The 19,368-nt window shown below is 33.4% G+C and overlaps 2 long non-coding RNA genes across 10 annotated transcripts; both read right to left on the bottom strand.

Moving 5' to 3' along the window:
* Nucleotides 1–589: 589 nt before the first annotated feature.
* Nucleotides 590–11,296, bottom strand: LOC124434505. 8 transcript variants are annotated; one of them, XR_006944801.1, is made up of 7 exons: nucleotides 11,088–11,296; nucleotides 10,496–10,533; nucleotides 9,620–9,723; nucleotides 2,891–2,988; nucleotides 2,514–2,551; nucleotides 1,639–1,765; nucleotides 590–829 (listed from the first exon to the last, which is right to left on the bottom strand). It is a non-coding gene; the product is annotated as an uncharacterized LOC124434505 (long non-coding RNA). The 8 variants fall into 8 exon arrangements; XR_006944799.1 differs by having other exon boundaries at nucleotides 9,620–9,746; XR_006944800.1 differs by lacking the exon at nucleotides 11,088–11,296 and adding an exon at nucleotides 10,869–10,903.
* A 5,201-nt stretch (nucleotides 11,297–16,497) lies between these two features.
* On the bottom strand, nucleotides 16,498–18,670 carry LOC124434854. Of its 2 annotated transcripts, none has more exons than XR_006944926.1 (3): nucleotides 18,418–18,670; nucleotides 17,543–17,646; nucleotides 16,498–16,736 (listed from the first exon to the last, which is right to left on the bottom strand). It is a non-coding gene; the product is annotated as an uncharacterized LOC124434854 (long non-coding RNA). The 2 variants fall into 2 exon arrangements; XR_006944925.1 differs by having other exon boundaries at nucleotides 17,543–17,669.
* Nucleotides 18,671–19,368: the final 698 nt, after the last annotated feature.

Raw genomic sequence — 19,368 nt, forward strand, 5'->3', positions numbered from 1 at the left:
CGTCCCATTTTCTTTTGTCTTTAATGCGTTCGTCGAAAGTAAAACTCGACGTTTGAAACAGGCCTAACTTGATAATAAATAATTTCTTAGTAGCAGCTAGTTTAAAAAACATTTCGAAGCATAGTATACATACATTGGAAGCATGTTTTCTTCATTACATATAGCGGAGGCATGTTATTGCCAAAAAAATAATGTATAAATTTGCTTAAATCTATGTATGATTGTTACAGGCTGATCCACTTTCAGCTCGAAAATTGTGGGTGTTTTATCAATGCATCGCCAACGAATGGTAAACAATTGCTAATTATTTTATTAAAACTTGCTCAAGCTCATGTCATTCATTCAAAGATGGGATTTCTAATGTTTGTAATGAAAAAAAGATTTTGTAATGAAAACAAATGGCTGCAATGTTTGCAATGAAAAAAAAACTCTAATGTTTGCAATGAAAAAACGTGCCTCCAATGCATGTAATGAAAAAATATTCCTCCAATGTATGGCATGAAAAAATATGCCTCCAATAGTGATTTTGGGCAGGCCAATGAGCTATCATCTTGTCCTTTTTTAAAATAAACATACATAGTCAAAGAAGTTTTTAGAATTCAAAAACTATATCATAGTTATAATTTAATTTTTACCCGATCAGTAAATAATATTCAAATTCAGTTTCATAAAAATCTATTGTATTGTTTATGGTAGAATTATTATCTGATGCAGCATCTAAAACTTGTGAAAAGTACCATATCACAGTCTCTCTCACCAGCAAAGCAATGAAGAAATCGTTGAACACCAGTTTTTCCATTAGCACACGTGCATCTCATTAATGTTTTACCTAAGAAATAATGTAATAATTCATTTATAATTTATCCTGCCTTGTTTCTTGCCAAAAGAAAATATAGCTACAATTTTTTTGCATCTATGTATGATTGTGTTTGGCAGGTCCCCCTTTCGCTCGAAAATTAGGGGTGTTCAATTCATCGCCAAACTTTGGCAAAAATTTGCTAAATATTTTATTTACGAAATAAAAGATGTTTACTGTGTTTGCACATGGTTTGCACAGGCTTATGCAAACTGAGGAGACCTTTGGGAAAACTCCAGAGCAGATCAATGCAAGCCCGAGACCAAAGGTCGAGGGTTGCACTTGCTCGAAAGTGCATGCTTGAGGGTTGCATAAGCCATTGAAAACACGAAAAAAATGTCTTATTTCTTTTATAAAATAACAATAATGAAATTATGGATAAGTAATCATTTACAATTCTCATCAATTATGGATAAATACAAGCTTAAATTAGTGCAAGTACGAATATTATTGATGAAGGTTTTAAGCACTGATTGTCAGCTCATTTTTCATTGTTTTAGAACAAGATGAACACTAGATAAATTAGCCTTGAAAATTTGTTTTCTTGTAACCTTTACTTATGCAGATTGCATGTCATTTTGCGTGAAAAATCTAAGACACATATGTTCATGATAACAAATTGTTTGACGTTTGTCTAAAATTCACTTCATACTTTCAAGTTCAGTCGTCATAAAACATATTAGATCACAAAGCTATATAACATATAGGCAAAACAACAAGCAATATTTTTATGCAGTTTTGATTATAACTTAAGCTCCTCTTCTACTTCAAAGAAAATTTACTTGGTTTTTCGACATCTTGAAAGAAATCGACAGGCGATGTTTTCGCACAGAGGACAAATGCCAAAAAAAGCATAATGTACTTCAAAGAATTCATTTCGTCCTTGCTACAACATAAAGGTAAAAACAGCTGAAAGAGATTAAACATCATATTAAGGCACTGAAAACATAGTATAAGAGTTAGTTGATAACTTAACATTGCAACAACAAACCATGAAGCATGAGATTTAGTTTCAAGTTACACATACGAAACTCAGCCGGATAATTTGATACAATAATTGATGATTTTGCTAATTGATCTTCATTGAGATTAAAATTAAAATATATAAACCAAAATCATTTAAAATACTTTCAAATCTTTGCGCAAAACTATAGATAGAACACAACTAAATTTCTTTTGACTTCAGTAGGTTTAAGAAACCTATAGCTGAATGGCTTGATAACTTAGCTGAATCAAATGGCAAACTCAAGTTTAGAAGAAAAACCTCATGATCATAAAAAAAGACATAAATCGTGAAAGCGTGATAAATTATATGTAAATAAAGTTTTAAAAGAATGCAAATAAGCTAGCACAAATACTAGTAAAATATCAAAATTTCAAGATGAATAAATAATGAAACAACTTTAAATTGATTTGTTCCTAGCTGACAAATTCAATCACAAAACACGTATGAACACTACTTACAAAGTCAAAAATCACGTCAAGTTTTATAAGTCAAATATTTCACATTTTCATATTGAATGCAAAGATACAAGACATTGAAATTAGTTAGTGACAACAATAAGAATGTAATAATAGTTGTTATGAGATATAAAATTTGCAGCAATCGACTGATTTACTTCAGATCAAAGTCATTAAATATTAAAAAGTTGCTTACCTTGGCCAACTGACTTAATCAACAAAACAGACAAGACTCTACGAAAATAAACTACCTGAGTGTAAATTTATGGATGATATAGACACGATGAAGTCTCGATGTAAATAAATTGCTCATGATTGGAGTTTTAGGTAATATAGCTAGCTGTGCATTGAAGGATTAAATTTTTTACATGACGCTCTCGTGTTTGGAAAACTCTCGTGATGAAATTATGCAAATCACAAGATACGCAAGTTTTCAAAACAAATTTTCTCTTCAACTCTATATGCTAACTTTAAACCGTTTTATTAGAAAACTGTTTTGAAACAAAACTATAGCAAATATGGTTTACAGAGAGAAGAAACATTTAAAAGTGGCGATAATTGTAAAGACGTCACCTTTGATGCGAGGCTTGTGAGCACAGTCACATGACATGCAATCTAAGCCAGAGCGTTCACAAATGCAGAAAGGGTTGAACAATTACTTGGTCAAATAACTAAAAACATTTTCAAATATTAAGTAAATTGACGTAAATAATGTCAAATTTTAATTTTATTTGAACTATCTTAATTCAATCTACTTCATTTGGTAACTATATGCTTGGCAGGCTACTCACATGTATGCATTGCATCGCTATTTTGTTGCCGCATGTCAACACTGCTCCATGTCAACACTGCTCCATAAAGGTTAATGAAGGTGATCGTTCAACAAAGGTGACTTGAACAGTTGTTGTTTTACAAAATTCTCGGTATCTCATGACAGCGTAACCAGCTCTACCGCTTTAATCTGCCTCGTTCAATGAAGGTGACTTAAAGGCCTGTTAAGATACTTAATTGGTACTTAATTGGTAAAGAATTAAGTCAAGTGTAACTAACTAAATGATTACTTTAATGAGATACTTAGGTGCAATAATCACAATATTTTTTATAGTTCCTAATAGCTTTCTGTTGATTGTAAATTAACCATATTTAGTAAAGAAACAAATATATCCATACGTAATATCTTGTATAAATAGAAGTAGTTTAACCATTGTAAGATAGATCGTAGACCATAGACATTGACGTTGAACATTAAATGTGATCATAATAGTTATCGTTGATATCTCTATTTGTTGGTGTAAGTCAATATATACTAAAGAAGGTAGATGGCACATCACAAATCCTAACAGGCCAGAGATGTGAATATATGAATATATACTGCCCCAATTAACGTTGTACTTTCGCCCCTGCTCGTGGTGCTTAGCACACGCAACTCACCTAAAGTGCAGGGTCATTTCTTGTGATTTTTGCGAGCGTGCCGCACCGTGTGCGCGCGAATGCTGTGAGCTATCAGCACATTGGTAACTTCATATTCGTATTCATTCATCTTGCCAAAAGAAATATGAATGAAGGCAGTCACCGTTTAGTCGTTTAGCTTTCTCTTATGATGAAGAGGTATTTCTCTTCGTACTTGTGTTACAAAGAAGACAAAGATGTTTAAGGGATTTTTAAGCTGTTTGCCTCGTTTGTGAGTTTCAGTTTTGCAACTTTATTAGCAGTTTTGTCATAAGTAACGCTTTAGCGGCAAAGAATCCAAGACTTCGTGTATGTTTGTTGATTTTCAGCTGCAAAAGATGTTTGTTTCCTTAGTAAAAAAGACTTCGTTATCAAATGAAGGCAGACTATATCACTTTCCTCTTCTCTTGCTTTAAAATGTTCGGTACGATAAACATTCATATGACGACACATGAAACTACGCATGCGTATATGAAGGAATTACTGAGGTCTTATAAAATCAGTTAATTAAACATGCATTCGCGATTACAGAAACTATACGAGCACGGGCACAGTTCAACATGGGTTCAATAACTTGTCCGTTTATGTCTGTGTATTGTTAAACAAATGTGCACGTCACAGTTCTACTTGAAATTTTCTTGAAGAGCTCGCTGTCAGGACAGCTCTAATCAAACAAAGAAGAGAATAGACAAAAATTTTGATTATGCCAAATGGATTCAGAGGTCTTGAAGAATAATTGAAAGCGTCATTATCCCGTATGTTCAGTTACATTAATTGATTATTTGACAGAATGTGAAGGATGTTTGGGATGTTTAATTGCAAGCGTCGTGCAGCGTTACTCGGGGTAGTATGTCTAATTCCATTTAGTATGTTGAGCTTTTATTTCGTCCATGAGTCGAAATGCAGCTAGGAATACAGAGTTTAATAGTACAATGTGATAGATGACATCTTTCGGACTTTTGTCCACATGTTAATGATTAGTAACTTGACAATGTTATTACTACATTGAAATATCCTGTTTTGGTCATAAGATGGATGCATAAAATGAAAAATCATTCAACATGGCTCTCTTGCTTCAGTTAAGACGTAAACATCGAATACGACCATTGTAATGTTTTTGTCGTAAAATTCTGCTCACAGTAGGGAAGAATACTTCCAGACTGACCAATTTAAATATTCTGATTTATCTTCGAGCTCGATGGTATGTCACACAGAGAGGGTAGATTCTCTCATTGAAGACGGTGGTTTAAAACAAGTAAGGTATACAGTTACCAATAAATTATTATTTTTAAAGTTAGGGGCTATTTAAGTTCCAATTTCAGCAGGAATTAAAAGACAATTAGCGACGTTAAAAAATTGTACTTACCAAAAGTGTTCACTGAATACTGCTTTGAACCATCATCAGTACATGTAGTGCTATATCGCAGCGAAACACCAGTCTTTAGGTCGCCACAGAGTTGGCGAAACCCATATATATCACAATGGCGAGATTTCCTGCACCCTGTCGACATGGAAATGTAGAAAGGAAAACATGCGTTTGGTGTGTGGTCTGCCATAGAAACGATTCAAACGATGGCTTGATAACGATCAAAAAGGATTATCGGAGATCACTAGATTGAATAAAGGGGAACTGAAATGTAAATAAAAGACGATTTGCGAGCTGTGATTGTTTGACTTCGGTTTTTTGTTAGCATGTAGAACAATGATGGCTTTAATTGCATCATATGCAGTAGTCAAACACAGATGACATGAAATGTTTTCTCACAAAAACAGTTTGCTATCACACGGACAATAAATGAGAATAAGCTGTCTAAGGCTGCATCCTTACCTGAAGATTAATATCGTTTGATTTCAATGTTTGTCTTGTTTCCGCCACTGAATTATATTTGTATGAAGAAAGCCAGTTCATTTTCAAAAGACTTCGGTCGGGCACAATAGAATATGTGAATATACACCATCACCAGCCCCCAAATTAACGTTCTGGCGACAGCCTTGTATAATGCTAAAACTTTTTGTTTTATATTTCCAAAGTTTTTACGATCATCCGCAAACACTGTAGTTTAGAGATATAATTTTAAGACAAGAAGACAAGTTCGTGGACGTACATCGTCCAGGTTAGTAGAGTCCTGAGAAGGACTGTTTTTGTTGATGTAGACTGACGTTTCGACAACCATAGCGGTAGTCGTCTTCAGAGTCAAGGAAAGTTGCAGAACGAAACTTACCATACAAAATATTTATATTTATTTATAAACCTAAACTCCTGCGGCACATGGCCGACATCACGCCATCTTTGACTTCTGCATCCTCTTCATCTAAAAAAAAATCATACAGCAAGCTAGCGGCAAAACAAAGAACACCCATATTGTATATACGCAGCGTTTTCTTCTTCCTAACCTTAATGCTTAGTCATTTGTCCGTAAGTCAAATGAAAAAACAAGATACATCGTATCTTGAAGAAAAACAAAAAGTTACTAGCAAGATAAAAAGACACATAAACATGGCGTTGTTGTCTTCTTGAACTTCGTACTCGTGTCCTTAAAGAAAAATAGAAAAACAATTTAGTGATCGGATGAACCTGAGCGAAAAAGTGGCTGCATTTTTTTTAATATTCCTCTGATGCTTTCTTGCAAATAGTCTCGATACACACCTAGATTTCACTTTTCATACACAAGCATTTCAGAAGAGTGAAAAGAACCTGATGTAAATTCTACAGAAATAACAATTTTAAAACAATCAGGACTGTCGTAATCTTCACTAAAATAACTACAGAGCGCAAATAGAAAGGACCTATTCTCAGATCTTGTGTGGAGAAAAACAGTTGGTCAATCTAATTCTTTAAAAAAAGGAATAATTAATCATGAACAACGGCAAAAAACCTTATTCATTGTAATATGTTAGGCAGAATGGTTTTAGCGTAATGTTGCGCAGTGGAGTGGCGAGTCTGCATGTTTGGTTGAACCATGCAAATTTCAGATCATTGGATATCTTGATTTCATTGTACGACCAAACATGCAGATGTCTGTTCCAGAGTATTTTCGTCAAAAGAAACTGCCTAGCCTTTGATAAGTACTTCTCACAATGAATATCAGTTTAGCATTTTTTGAAACGCCAAAGTTCGATACTAAGCATTCTTGAAACGAATTTTATTTGCCATGTTTTAGGAACATTTTTCTAAGAAACTTTGCACTATCCTTGGTTCCCAATTTTTAAGATGAAACGTTAGTCAGAGGGAAAAGAGGGGGGCATTTTTCCCTAAGAAGAATATGGTCAAGAAGAGACGAATTTCATAGCGTCATAGCTTGGCTCTCTGTATTTGGATACAGCCTACAAATTCATAAAGGTTGTTTTAACTTCGATCACACTTGGCGTCATCTAGTTTACATTCATATTTCACTTACGTTTAAATTACGATCAAATTCGATCCAGAGTTCCATGACGAACAATTCACAAAGTCCACCATCTTTTCAGTCTGCACGCCACAATGACAGCTAAGATTAACTGAATTAATATCATGTTTTTGTGCTCTTCACCACTCCAAAAAGTAAAGTTCTTGCCCAATAGATATGCTATCGTTTATTAGCGCTTTATTTCAGCGTTAATCAGGTGAAGAAATGTTTGAAAAGTTTCTCAGATATCATAACGAACCACAACACAGCTCGATTAAAGTACAAGTGTATGAAAGCAAAGCCACGCTGCCTCGGTATAGACAAAAACAGTAGTCCCACTGTATAGAATAGTTTTGCGTAGCTCATCTCTTATTATTCATGTGATTAACATAGTGGCAGCCTTTAAAAAGCATTTTCTCACCAATAGGAGCGTTTAGGTGGCTAGTTACAGCCAGCAATCTAATTATGTAAAGCAGCAAGTTGCACGGTTGAGTGAGACTACTGTTTGTTTCTATACTGTGGCAAAGCTATCATGAAATTGCCGGACAAAAAAAAAGTTGAAACCAAACATCAATGAGATTTATTACTATTTTACCATTTGTAGTTGATACACACAAATTTTAGCGCAAACTATAATGAGCTTATTCCTTTGGGTAAACCTTTTCAATCACAAATCGTAAAATAAGTCTTTAGGTTTTAGCTTCAAGTTTTAATTCAAACGTCGAACGTTACTTGAACTTTACATAAACCGAAGGCATTAAAAAAAAAGATAATGAGAAAGTTCGTCCCATTTTCTTTTGTCTTTAATGCGTTCGTCGAAAGTAAAACTCGACGTTTGAAACAGGCCTAACTTTATAATAAATAATTTCTTAGTAGCAGCTAGTTTAAAAAGCATTACGAAGCATAGTATACATACATTGGAAGCATGTTTTCTTCCTCACATATAGTGGAGGCATGTTATTGCCAAAAAATAATGCACAAATTTGCTTAAATCTATGTATAATGGTCACAGCTGATCCACTTTCAGCTCGAAAATTATGGGTGTTTTATCAATGCATCGCCAAAGAATGGTAAACAATTGCTAATTATTATATTAAAACTTGCTGAAGCTCATGTCATTCTTTCAAAGATGGGATTTCTAATGTTTGTAATGAAAAAAAGATTTTGTAATGAAAACAAATGTCTGCAATGTTTGCAATGAAAAAAAAACTCTAATGTTTGCAATGAAAAAAAAACTCTGATGTTTGCAATGAAAAAAAAACTCTAATGTTTGCAATGAAAAAACGTGCCTCCAACGTATGTAATGAAAAACATTCCTCAAATGTATGGCATGAAAAAATATGCCTCCAACAGTGATTTTGGGTAGGCCAATGAACTATCATCTTGTCCTTTTTTAAAATAAACATACATAGTCAAAGAAGTTTTTAGAATTCAAAAACTATATCATAGTTACAATTTAATTTTTACCCGATCAGTAAATAATATTCAAATTCATTTTCATAAAATCTATTGTATTGTTTATGATAGAATTATTATCTGATGCAGCATTTAAAAGTTGTGAAAATTACGATATCACAGTCTCTCTCACCAGCAAAGCATTGAAGAAATCGTTGAACACCAGTTTTTCCATTAGGACACTTGCAACTCATTAATGTTTTACCTAAGAAATAATGTAATAATTCATTTATAATTTATCCTGCCTTGTTTCTTGCCAAAAGAAAATATAGCTACAATTTTTTTGCATCTATGTATGATTGTGTTTGGCAGGTCCCCCTTTCGCTCGAAAATTAGGGGTGTTCAATTCATCGCCAAACTTTGGCAAAAATTTGCTAAATATTTTATTTACGAAATAAAAGATGTTTACTGTGTTTGCACATGGTTTGCACAGGCTTATGCAAACTGAGGAGACCTTTGGGAAAACTCCAGAGCAGATCAATGCAAGCCCGAGACCAAAGGTCGAGGGTTGCACTGCTCGAAAGTGCATGCTTGAGGGTTGCATAAGCCATTGAAAACACGAAAAAATGTCTTATTTCTTTTATAAAATAACAATAATGAAATTATGGATAAGTAATCATTTACAATTCTCATCAATTATGGATAAATACAAGCTTAAATTAGTGCAAGTACGAATATTATTGATGAAGGTTTTAAGCACTGATTGTCAGCTCATTTTTCATTGTTTTAGAACAAGATGAACACTAGATAAATTAGCCTTGAAAATTTGTTTTCTTGTAACCTTTACTTATGCAGATTGCATGTCATTTTGCGTGAAAAATCTAAGACACATATGTTCATGATAACAAATTGTTTGACGTTTGTCTAAAATTCACTTCATACTTTCAAGTTCAGTCGTCATAAAACATATTAGATCACAAAGCTATATAACATATAGGCAAAACAACAAGCAATATTTTTATGCAGTTTTGATTATAACTTAAGCTCCTCTTCTACTTCAAAGAAAATTTACTTGGTTTTTCGACATCTTGAAAGAAATCGACAGGCGATGTTTTCGCACAGAGGACAAATGCCAAAAAAAGCATAATGTACTTCAAAGAATTCATTTCGTCCTTGCTACAACATAAAGGTAAAAACAGCTGAAAGAGATTAAACATCATATTAAGGCACTGAAAACATAGTATAAGAGTTAGTTGATAACTTAACATTGCAACAACAAACCATGAAGCATGAGATTTAGTTTCAAGTTACACATACGAAACTCAGCCGGATAATTTGATACAATAATTGATGATTTTTGCTAATTGATCTTCATTGAGATTAAAATTAAAATATATAAACCAAAATCATTTAAAATACTTTCAAATCTTTGCGCAAAACTATAGATAGAACACAACTAAATTTCTTTTGACTTCAGTAGGTTTAAGAAACCTATAGCTGAATGGCTTGATAACTTAGCTGAATCAAATGGCAAACTCAAGTTTAGAAGAAAAACCTCATGATCATAAAAAAAGACATAAATCGTGAAAGCGTGATAAATTATATGTAAATAAAGTTTTAAAAGAATGCAAATAAGCTAGCACAAATACTAGTAAAATATCAAAATTTCAAGATGAATAAATAATGAAACAACTTTTAATTGATTTGTTCCTAGCTGACAAATTCAATCACAAAAACACGTATGAACACTACTTACAAAGTCAAAAATCACGTCAAGTTTTATAAGTCAAATATTTCACATTTTCATATTGAATGCAAAGATACAAGACATTGAAATTAGTTAGTGACAACAATAAGAATGTAATAATAGTTTTATGAGATATAAAATTTGCAGCAATCGACTGATTTACTTCAGATCAAAGTCATTAAATATTAAAAAGTTGCTTACCTTGGCCAACTGACTTAATCAACAAAACAGACAAGACTCTACGAAAATAAACTACCTGAGTGTAAATTTATGGATGATATAGACACGATGAAGTCTCGATGTAAATAAATTGCTCATGATTGGAGTTTTAGGTAATATAGCTAGCTGTGCATTGAAGGATTAAATTTTTACATGACGCCTCGTGTTTGGAAAACTATCGTGATGAAATTATGCAAATCACAAGATACGCAAGTTTTCAAAACAAATTTTCTCTTCAACTCTATATGCTAATTTTAAACCGTTTTATTAGAAAACTGTTTTGAAACAAAACTATAGCAAAATGGTTTACAGAGAGAAAAACATTTAAAAGTGGCGATAATTGTAAAGACGTCACCTTTGATGCGAGGCTTGTGAGCACAGTCACATGACATGCAATTTAAGCCAGGGCGTTCACAAATGCAAAAAAGGTTGAACAATTACTTGGTCGAATAACTAAAAACATTTTCAAATATTAAACAAATTGACGTAAATAATGTCAAATTTATAATTTTATTTGAACTATCTTAATTTAATCTACTTCATTTGGTAACTATATGCTTGGCAGGCTACTCACATGTATGCATTGCATCGCTATTTTGTTGCCGCATGTCAACACTGCTCCATGTCAACACTGCTCCATAAAGGTTAATGAAGGTGATCGTTCAATAAAGGTGACTTGAACAGTTGTTGTTTTACAAAATTCTCGGGTATCTCATGACAGCGTAACCAGCTCTACCGCTTTAATCTGCCTCGTTCAATGAAGGTGACTTAAAGGCCTGTTAAGATACTTAATTGGTACTTAATTGGTAAAGAATTAAGTCAAGTGTAACTAACTAAATGATTACTTTAATGAGATACTTAGGTGCAATAATCACAATATTTTTTATAGTTCCTAATAGCTTTCTGTTGATTGTAAATTAACCATATTTAATAAAGAAACAAATATATCCATACGTAATATCTTGTATAAATAGAAGTAGTTTAACCATTGTAAGATAGATCGTAGAACACAGACATTGACGTTGAACATTAAATGTGATCATAACAGTTATCTTTGATATCTCTATTTGTTGGTGTAAGTCAATATATACTAAAGAAGGTAGATGGCACATCACAAATCCTAACAAGCCAGAGATGTGAATATATGAATATATACTCCCCCAATTAACGTTGTAGTTTCGCCCCTGCTCGTGGCGCTTAGCATACGCTACTCACCCAAAGTGCAGGGTCATTTCTTGTGATTTTGGCGCGCGTGCTGCACCGTGTGCGCATGCTGTGAGCTATCAGCACATTCGTAACTTCATATTCGTATTCATTCATCTTGCCAAAAGAAATATGAATGAAGAGGCAGTCACCGTTTAGTCGTTTAGCTTTCTCTTATGATGAAGAGGTATTTCTCTTCGTACTTGTGTTACAAAGAAGACAAAGATGTTTAAGGGATTTTTAAGCTGTTTGCCTCGTTTGCGAGTTTCAGTTTTGCAACTTTATTAGCAGTTTTCTCATAAGTAACGCTTTAGCGGCAAAGAATCCAAGACTTCGTGCATGTTTGTTGATTTTCAGCTGCAAAAGATGTTTGTTTCCTTAGTAAAAAAGACTTCGTTATCAAATGAAGGCAGACTATATCACTTTCCTCTTCTCTTGCTTTAAAATGTTCGGTACGATAAACATTCATATGACGACACATGAAACTACGCATGCGTATATGAAGGAATTACTGAGGTCTTATAAAATCAGTTAATTAAACATGCATTCGCGATTACAGAAACTATACGAGCACGGGCACAGTTCAACATGGGTTCAATAACTTGTCCGTTTATGTCTGTGTATTGTTAAATAAATGTGCACGTCACAGTTCTACCGTAAATTTTCTTGAAGAACTCGCTGTCAGGACAGCTGAAATCAAACAAAGAAGAGAATAGGCAAAAATTTAGATTATGCCAAATGGATTCAGAGGTCTTGAAGAATAATTGAAAGCGTCATTATCCCGTATGTTCAGTTACATTAATTGATTATTTGACAGAATGTGAAGGATGTTTGGGATGTTTAATTGCAAGCGTCGTGCAGCGTTACTCGGGGTAGTATGTCTAATTCCATTTAGTATATTGAGCTTTTATTTCGTCCATGAGTCGAAATGCAGCTAGGAATACAGAGTTTAATAGTACAATGTGATAGATGACATCTTTCGGACTTTTGTCCACATGTTAATGATTAGTAACTAGACAATGTTATTCTTACATTGAAATATCCTGTTTTGGTCATAAGATGGATGCAGAAAATGCAAAATCATTCAACATGGCTCTCTTGCTTCAGTTAAGACGTAAACATCGAATACGACCATTGTAATGTTTTTGTCGTAAAATTCTGCTCACAGTAGGGAAGAATACTTCCAGACTGACCAATTTAAATATTCTGATTTATCTTCGAGCTCGATGGTATGTCACACAGAGAGGGTAGATTCTCTCATTGAAGACGGTGGTTTAAAACAAGTAAGGTATACAGTTACCAATAAATTATTATTTTTTAAATTTAGGGGCTATCTAAGTTCCAATTTCAGCAGGAATTAAAAAACAATTAGCGACGTTAAAAAATTGTACTTACCAAAAGTATTCACTGAATACTGCTTTGAACCATCATCAGTACATGTAGTGCTATATCGCAGCGAAACACCAGTCTTTAGGTCACCACAGAGTTGGCGAAACCCATATATATCACAATTGCGAGATTTCACGCTTCCTGTCGACATGGAAACGTAGAAAGGAAAACATGCGTTTGGTGGGTGGTCTGCCATAGAAACAATTCAAACGATGGCTTGATAACGATCAAAAAGGATTACGGAGATCACAAGATTGAATAAAGGGGAACTGAAATGTAAATAAAAGACGATTTACGAGCTGTGATTGTTTGACTTCGGTTTTTTGTTAGCATGTAGAACAATGATGGCTTTAATTGCATCATATGCAGTAGTCAAACACAGATGACATGAAATGTTTTCTCACAAAAACAGTTTGCTATCACACGGACAATAAATGAGAATAAGTTGTCTAAGGCTGCATCCTTACCTGAAGATTAATATCTTTTGATTTCAATGTTTGTCTTGTTTCCGCCACTGAATTATATTTGTATGAAGAAAGCCAGTTCATTTTCAAAAGACTTCGGTCGGGCACAACAGAATATGTGAATATACACCATCACCACCCCCCAGATTAACGTTCTGGCGACAGCCTTGTATAATGCTAAAACTTTCTGTTTCATATTTCCAAAGTTTTTACGATCATCCGCAAACACTGTAGTTTAGAGATATAATTTTAAGACAAGAAGACAAGTTCGTGGACGTACATCGTCCAGGTTAGTAGAGTCCTGAGAAGGACTGTTTTTGTTGATGTAGACAGACGTTTCGACAACCTTAGCGGTAGTCGTCTTCAGAGTCAAAGAAAGTTGCAGAACGAAACTTTCCATACAAAATATTTATATTTATTTAAAAACCTAAACTCCTGCGGCACATGGCCGACATCACGCCATCTTTGACTTCTGCATCCTCTGCATCTAAAAAGAATCATACAGCAAGCTAGCGGCAAAACAAAAAACACCCATATTGTATATACGCAGCGTTTTCTAACTTTAATGCTTAGTCATCTGTCTGTAAGTCAAATGAAAAAGCAAGATACATCGTATCTTGAAGAAAAACAAAAAAGTTACTAGGAAGATAAAAAGACACATAAACATGGCGTTGTTGTCTTCTTGAACTTCGTACTTCGTGTCCTTAAAGAAAAATAGAAAATTAATTTAGTGATCGGATGAAACTGAGCGAAAAAGTGGCTGCATTTTTTTTAATATTCCTCTGATGCTTTCTTGCAAATAGTCTCGATACACACTTAGATTTTACTTTTCATATACAAGCATTTCTGAAGAGTGAAGAGAACCTGATGTAAATTCTACAGAAATAACAATTTTAAAACAATCAGGACTGTCGTGAACTTCACTAAAATAACTACAGAGCGCAAATAGAAAGGACCTATTCTCAGATCTTGTGTGGAGAAAAACAGTTAGTCAATCTAATTCTTTAAAAAAAGGAATAATTAATCACGAACAACGGCAAAAAACCTTATTCATTGTAATATGTTAGGCAGCCACGTTTTAGCGTAATGTTGCGCAGTGGAGTGGCGAGTCTGCATGTTTGGTTGAACCATGCAAATTTCAGATCATTGGATATCTTGATTTCATTGTACGACCAAACATGCAGATGACTGTTCCAGAGTATTTTCGTCAAAACAAACTGCTTAGCCTTTGATAAGTACTTCTCACAATGAATATCAGTTTAGCTTGTTTTGAAAGGCCAAAGTTCGATACTAAGCATTCTTGAAACGAATTTTATTTGCCATGTTTTAGGAACATTTTTCTAAGAAACTTTGCACTATCCTTGGATCCCTGTTTTAAGATAAAACGTTAGTCAGAGGGAAAAGAGGGGGGCATTTTTCCCTAAGAAGATTATGGTCAAGAAGAGACAAATTTCATAGCGTCATAGCTTGGCTCTCTGTATTTGGATACAGCCCATAAATTCATAAAGGTTGTTTTAACTTGGATCACACTTTAAGCCGTCATCTAGTTTACATTCATATTTCACTTACGTTTAAATTACGATCAAATTCGATCCAGAGTTCCATGACGAACAAGTCACAAGGTCCACCATCTTTTCAGACTGCACGCCACAATGACAGCTAAGATTAACTGAATTAATATCATGTTTTCGTGCTCTTGACCACTCCAAAAAGTAAAGTTCTTGCCCAATAGATATGCTATCGTTTATTAGCGCTTTATTTCAGCGTTAATCAGGTGAAGAAATGTTTGAAAAGTTTCTCAGATATCATAACGAACCACAACACAGCTCGATTAAAGTAAAAGTGTATGAAAGCAAAGCCACGCTGCCTCGGTATAGACAAAAACAGTAGTCCCACTGTATAGAATAGTTTTGCGTAGCTCATATCTTATTATGCATGTGATTAACATAGTGGCAGCCTTTAAAAAGCATTTTCTGACCAATAGGAGCGTTTAGGTGGCTAGTTACAGCCAGTAATCTAATTATGTACAGCAGCAAGTTGCACGGTTGAGTGAGACTACTGTTTAATTCTATACTGTGGCAAAGCTATCATGAAATCGCCGGACAAGAAAAAAGTTGAAACCAAACACCAATGAGATTTATTATTATTTTATCATTTGTAGTTGATACACACAAATTTTAGCGCAAACTATAATAAACTTATTCCTTTGGGAAAACCTTTTCAATCACAAATCGTAAAATAAGTCTTTAGGTTTTAGCTTCAAGTTTTAATTCAAACGTCGAACGTTACTTGAACTTTACATAAACCGAACGCATTAAAAAAAAAAGATAATGAGAAAGTTCGTCCCATTTTCTTTTGTGTTTAATGCGTTCGTCGAAAGTAAAACTCGACGTTTGAAACAGGCCTAACTTGATAATAAATAATTTCTTAGTAGCAGCTAGTTTAAAAAACATTTCGAAGCATAGTATACATACATTGGAAGCATGTTTTCTTCATTACATATAGCGGAGGCATGTTATTGCCAAAAATAATGTATAAATTTGCTTAAATCTATGTATGATTGTTACAGGCTGATCCACTTTCAGCTCGAAAATTGTGGGTGTTTTATCAATGCATCGCCAACGAATGGTAAACAATTGCTAATTATTTTATTAAAACTTGCTCAAGCTCATGTCATTCATTCAAAGATGGGATTTCTAATGTTTGTAATGAAAAAAAGATTTTGTAATGAAAACAAATGGCTGCAATGTTTGCAATGAAAAAAAAACTCTAATGTTTGCAATGAAAAAACGTGCCTCCAATGCATGTAATGAAAAAATATTCCTCCAATGTATGGCATGAAAAAATATGCCTCCAATAGTGATTTTGGGCAGGCCAATGAGCTATCATCTTGTCCTTTTTTAAAATAAACATACATAGTCAAAGAAGTTTTTAGAATTCAAAAACTATATCATAGTTATAATTTAATTTTTACCCGATCAGTAAATAATATTCAAATTCAGTTTCATAAAAATCTATTGTATTGTTTATGGTAGAATTATTATCTGATGCAGCATCTAAAACTTGTGAAAAGTACCATATCACAGTCTCTCTCACCAGCAAAGCAATGAAGAAATCGTTGAACACCAGTTTTCCATTAGCACACGTGCATCTCATTAATGTTTTACCTAAGAAATAATGTAATAATTCATTTATAATTTATCCTGCCTTGTTTCTTGCCAAAAGAAAATATAGCTACAATTTTTTTGCATCTATGTATGATTGTGTTTGGCAGGTCCCCCTTTCGCTCGAAAATTAGGGGTGTTCAATTCATCGCCAAACTTTGGCAAAAATTTGCTAAATATTTTATTTACGAAATAAAAGATGTTTACTGTGTTTGCACATGGTTTGCACAGGCTTATGCAAACTGAGGAGACCTTTGGGAAAACTCCAGAGCAGATCAATGCAAGCCCGAGACCAAAGGTCGAGGGTTGCACTTGCTCGAAAGTGCATGCTTGAGGGTTGCATAAGCCATTGAAAACACGAAAAAAATGTCTTATTTCTTTTATAAAATAATAATGAAATTATGGATAAGTAATCATTTACAATTCTCATCAATTATGGATAAATACAAGCTTAAATTAGTGCCAGTACGAATATTATTGATGAAGGTTTTAAGCACTGATTGTCAGCTCATTTTTCATTGTTTTAGAACAAGATGAACACTAGATAAATTAGCCTTGAAAATTTGTTTTCTTGTAACCTTTACTTATGCAGATTGCATGTCATTTTGCGTGAAAAATCTAAGACACATATGTTCATGATAACAAATTGTTTGACGTTTGTCTAAAATTCACTTCATACTTTCAAGTTCAGTCGTCATAAAACATATTAGATCACAAAGCTATATAACATATAGGCAAAACAACAAGCAATATTTTTATGCAGTTTTGATTATAACTTAAGCTCCTCTTCTACTTCAAAGAAAATTTACTTGGTTTTTCGACATCTTGAAAGAAATCGACAGGCGATGTTTTCGCACAGAGGACAAATGCCAAAAAAAGCATAATGTACTTCAAAGAATTCATTTCGTCCTTGCTACAACATAAAGGTAAAAACAGCTGAAAGAGATTAAACATCATATTAAGGCACTGAAAACATAGTATAAGAGTTAGTTGATAACTTAACATTGCAACAACAAACCATGAAGCATGAGATTTAGTTTCAAGTTACACATACGAAACTCAGCCGGATAATTTGATACAATAATTGATGATTTTGCTAATTGATCTTCATTGAGATTAAAATTAAAATATATAAACCAAAATCATTTAAAATACTTTCAAATCTTTGCGCAAAACTATAGATAGAACACAACTAAATTTCTTTTGACTTCAGTAGGTTTAAGAAACCTATAGCTGAATGGCTTGATAACTTAGCTGAATCAAATGGCAAACTCAAGTTTAGAAGAAAAACCTCATGATCATAAAAAAAGACATAAATCGTGAAAGCGTGATAAATTATATGTAAATAAAGTTTTAAAAGAATGCAAATAAGCTAGCACAAATACTAGTAAAATATCAAAATTTCAAGATGAATAAATAATGAAACAACTTTAAATTGATTTGTTCCTAGCTGACAAATTCAATCACAAAACACGTATGAACACTACTTACAAAGTCAAAAATCACGTCAAGTTTTATAAGTCAAATATTTCACATTTTCATATTGAATGCAAAGATACAAGACATTGAAATTAGTTAGTGACAACAATAAGAATGTAATAATAGTTGTTATGAGATATAAAATTTGCAGCAATCGACTGATTTACTTCAGATCAAAGTCATTAAATATTAAAAAGTTGCTTACCTTGGCCAACTGACTTAATCAACAAAACAGACAAGACTCTACGAAAATAAACTACCTGAGTGTAAATTTATGGATGATATAGACACGATGAAGTCTCGATGTAAATAAATTGCTCATGATTGGAGTTTTAGGTAATATAGCTAGCTGTGCATTGAAGGATTAAATTTTTTACATGACGCTCTCGTGTTTGGAAAACTCTCGTGATGAAATTATGCAAATCACAAGATACGCAAGTTTTCAAAACAAATTTTCTCTTCAACTCTATATGCTAATTTTAAACCGTTTTATTAGAAAACTGAATTGAAACAAAACTATAGCAAATATGGTTTACAGAGAGAAGAAACATTTAAAAGTGGCGATAATTGTAAAGACGTCACCTTTGATGCGAGGCTTGTGAGCACAGTCACATGACATGCAATCTAAGCCAGGGCGTTCACAAATGCAGAAAGGATTGAACAATTACTTGGTCAAATAACTAAAAACATTTTCAAATATTAAAGAAATTGACATAAATAATGTCAAATTTATAATTTTATTTGAGCTATCATAATTTAATCTACTTCATTTGGTAACTATATGCTTGGCAGGCTACTCAATTGTATGCATTGCATCGCTATTTTGTTGCAGCATGTCAACACTGCTCCATAAAGGTTAATGGAGGTGATTGTTCAATGAAGGTGACTTGAACAGTTGTTGTTTTACAAAATTCTCGGGACAGTATCTCATGACAGCGTAACCAGCTCTAGCGCTTTAATCTGCCCCTGACTTGTTCGATAGTGTTTGACTAAATTTACATAAATAAATAATTTGTGATATCATGGTCGCCTTGATTTGTAAAGTTACAATAAGATGAATTATTAATAAAGTAAATGGTTTGAACCCGAGAGTATCGTTACATGTTTGTGAATGATGATCGTCCAGGTTAATAAAGTCCTGAGAAGGACTGTTTTT

This window comes from Xenia sp. Carnegie-2017, unplaced genomic scaffold (genome assembly GCF_021976095.1).
Source record: "Xenia sp. Carnegie-2017 unplaced genomic scaffold, XeniaSp_v1 HiC_scaffold_14, whole genome shotgun sequence".
Classification (NCBI taxonomy): domain Eukaryota; kingdom Metazoa; phylum Cnidaria; class Anthozoa; order Malacalcyonacea; family Xeniidae; genus Xenia; species Xenia sp. Carnegie-2017.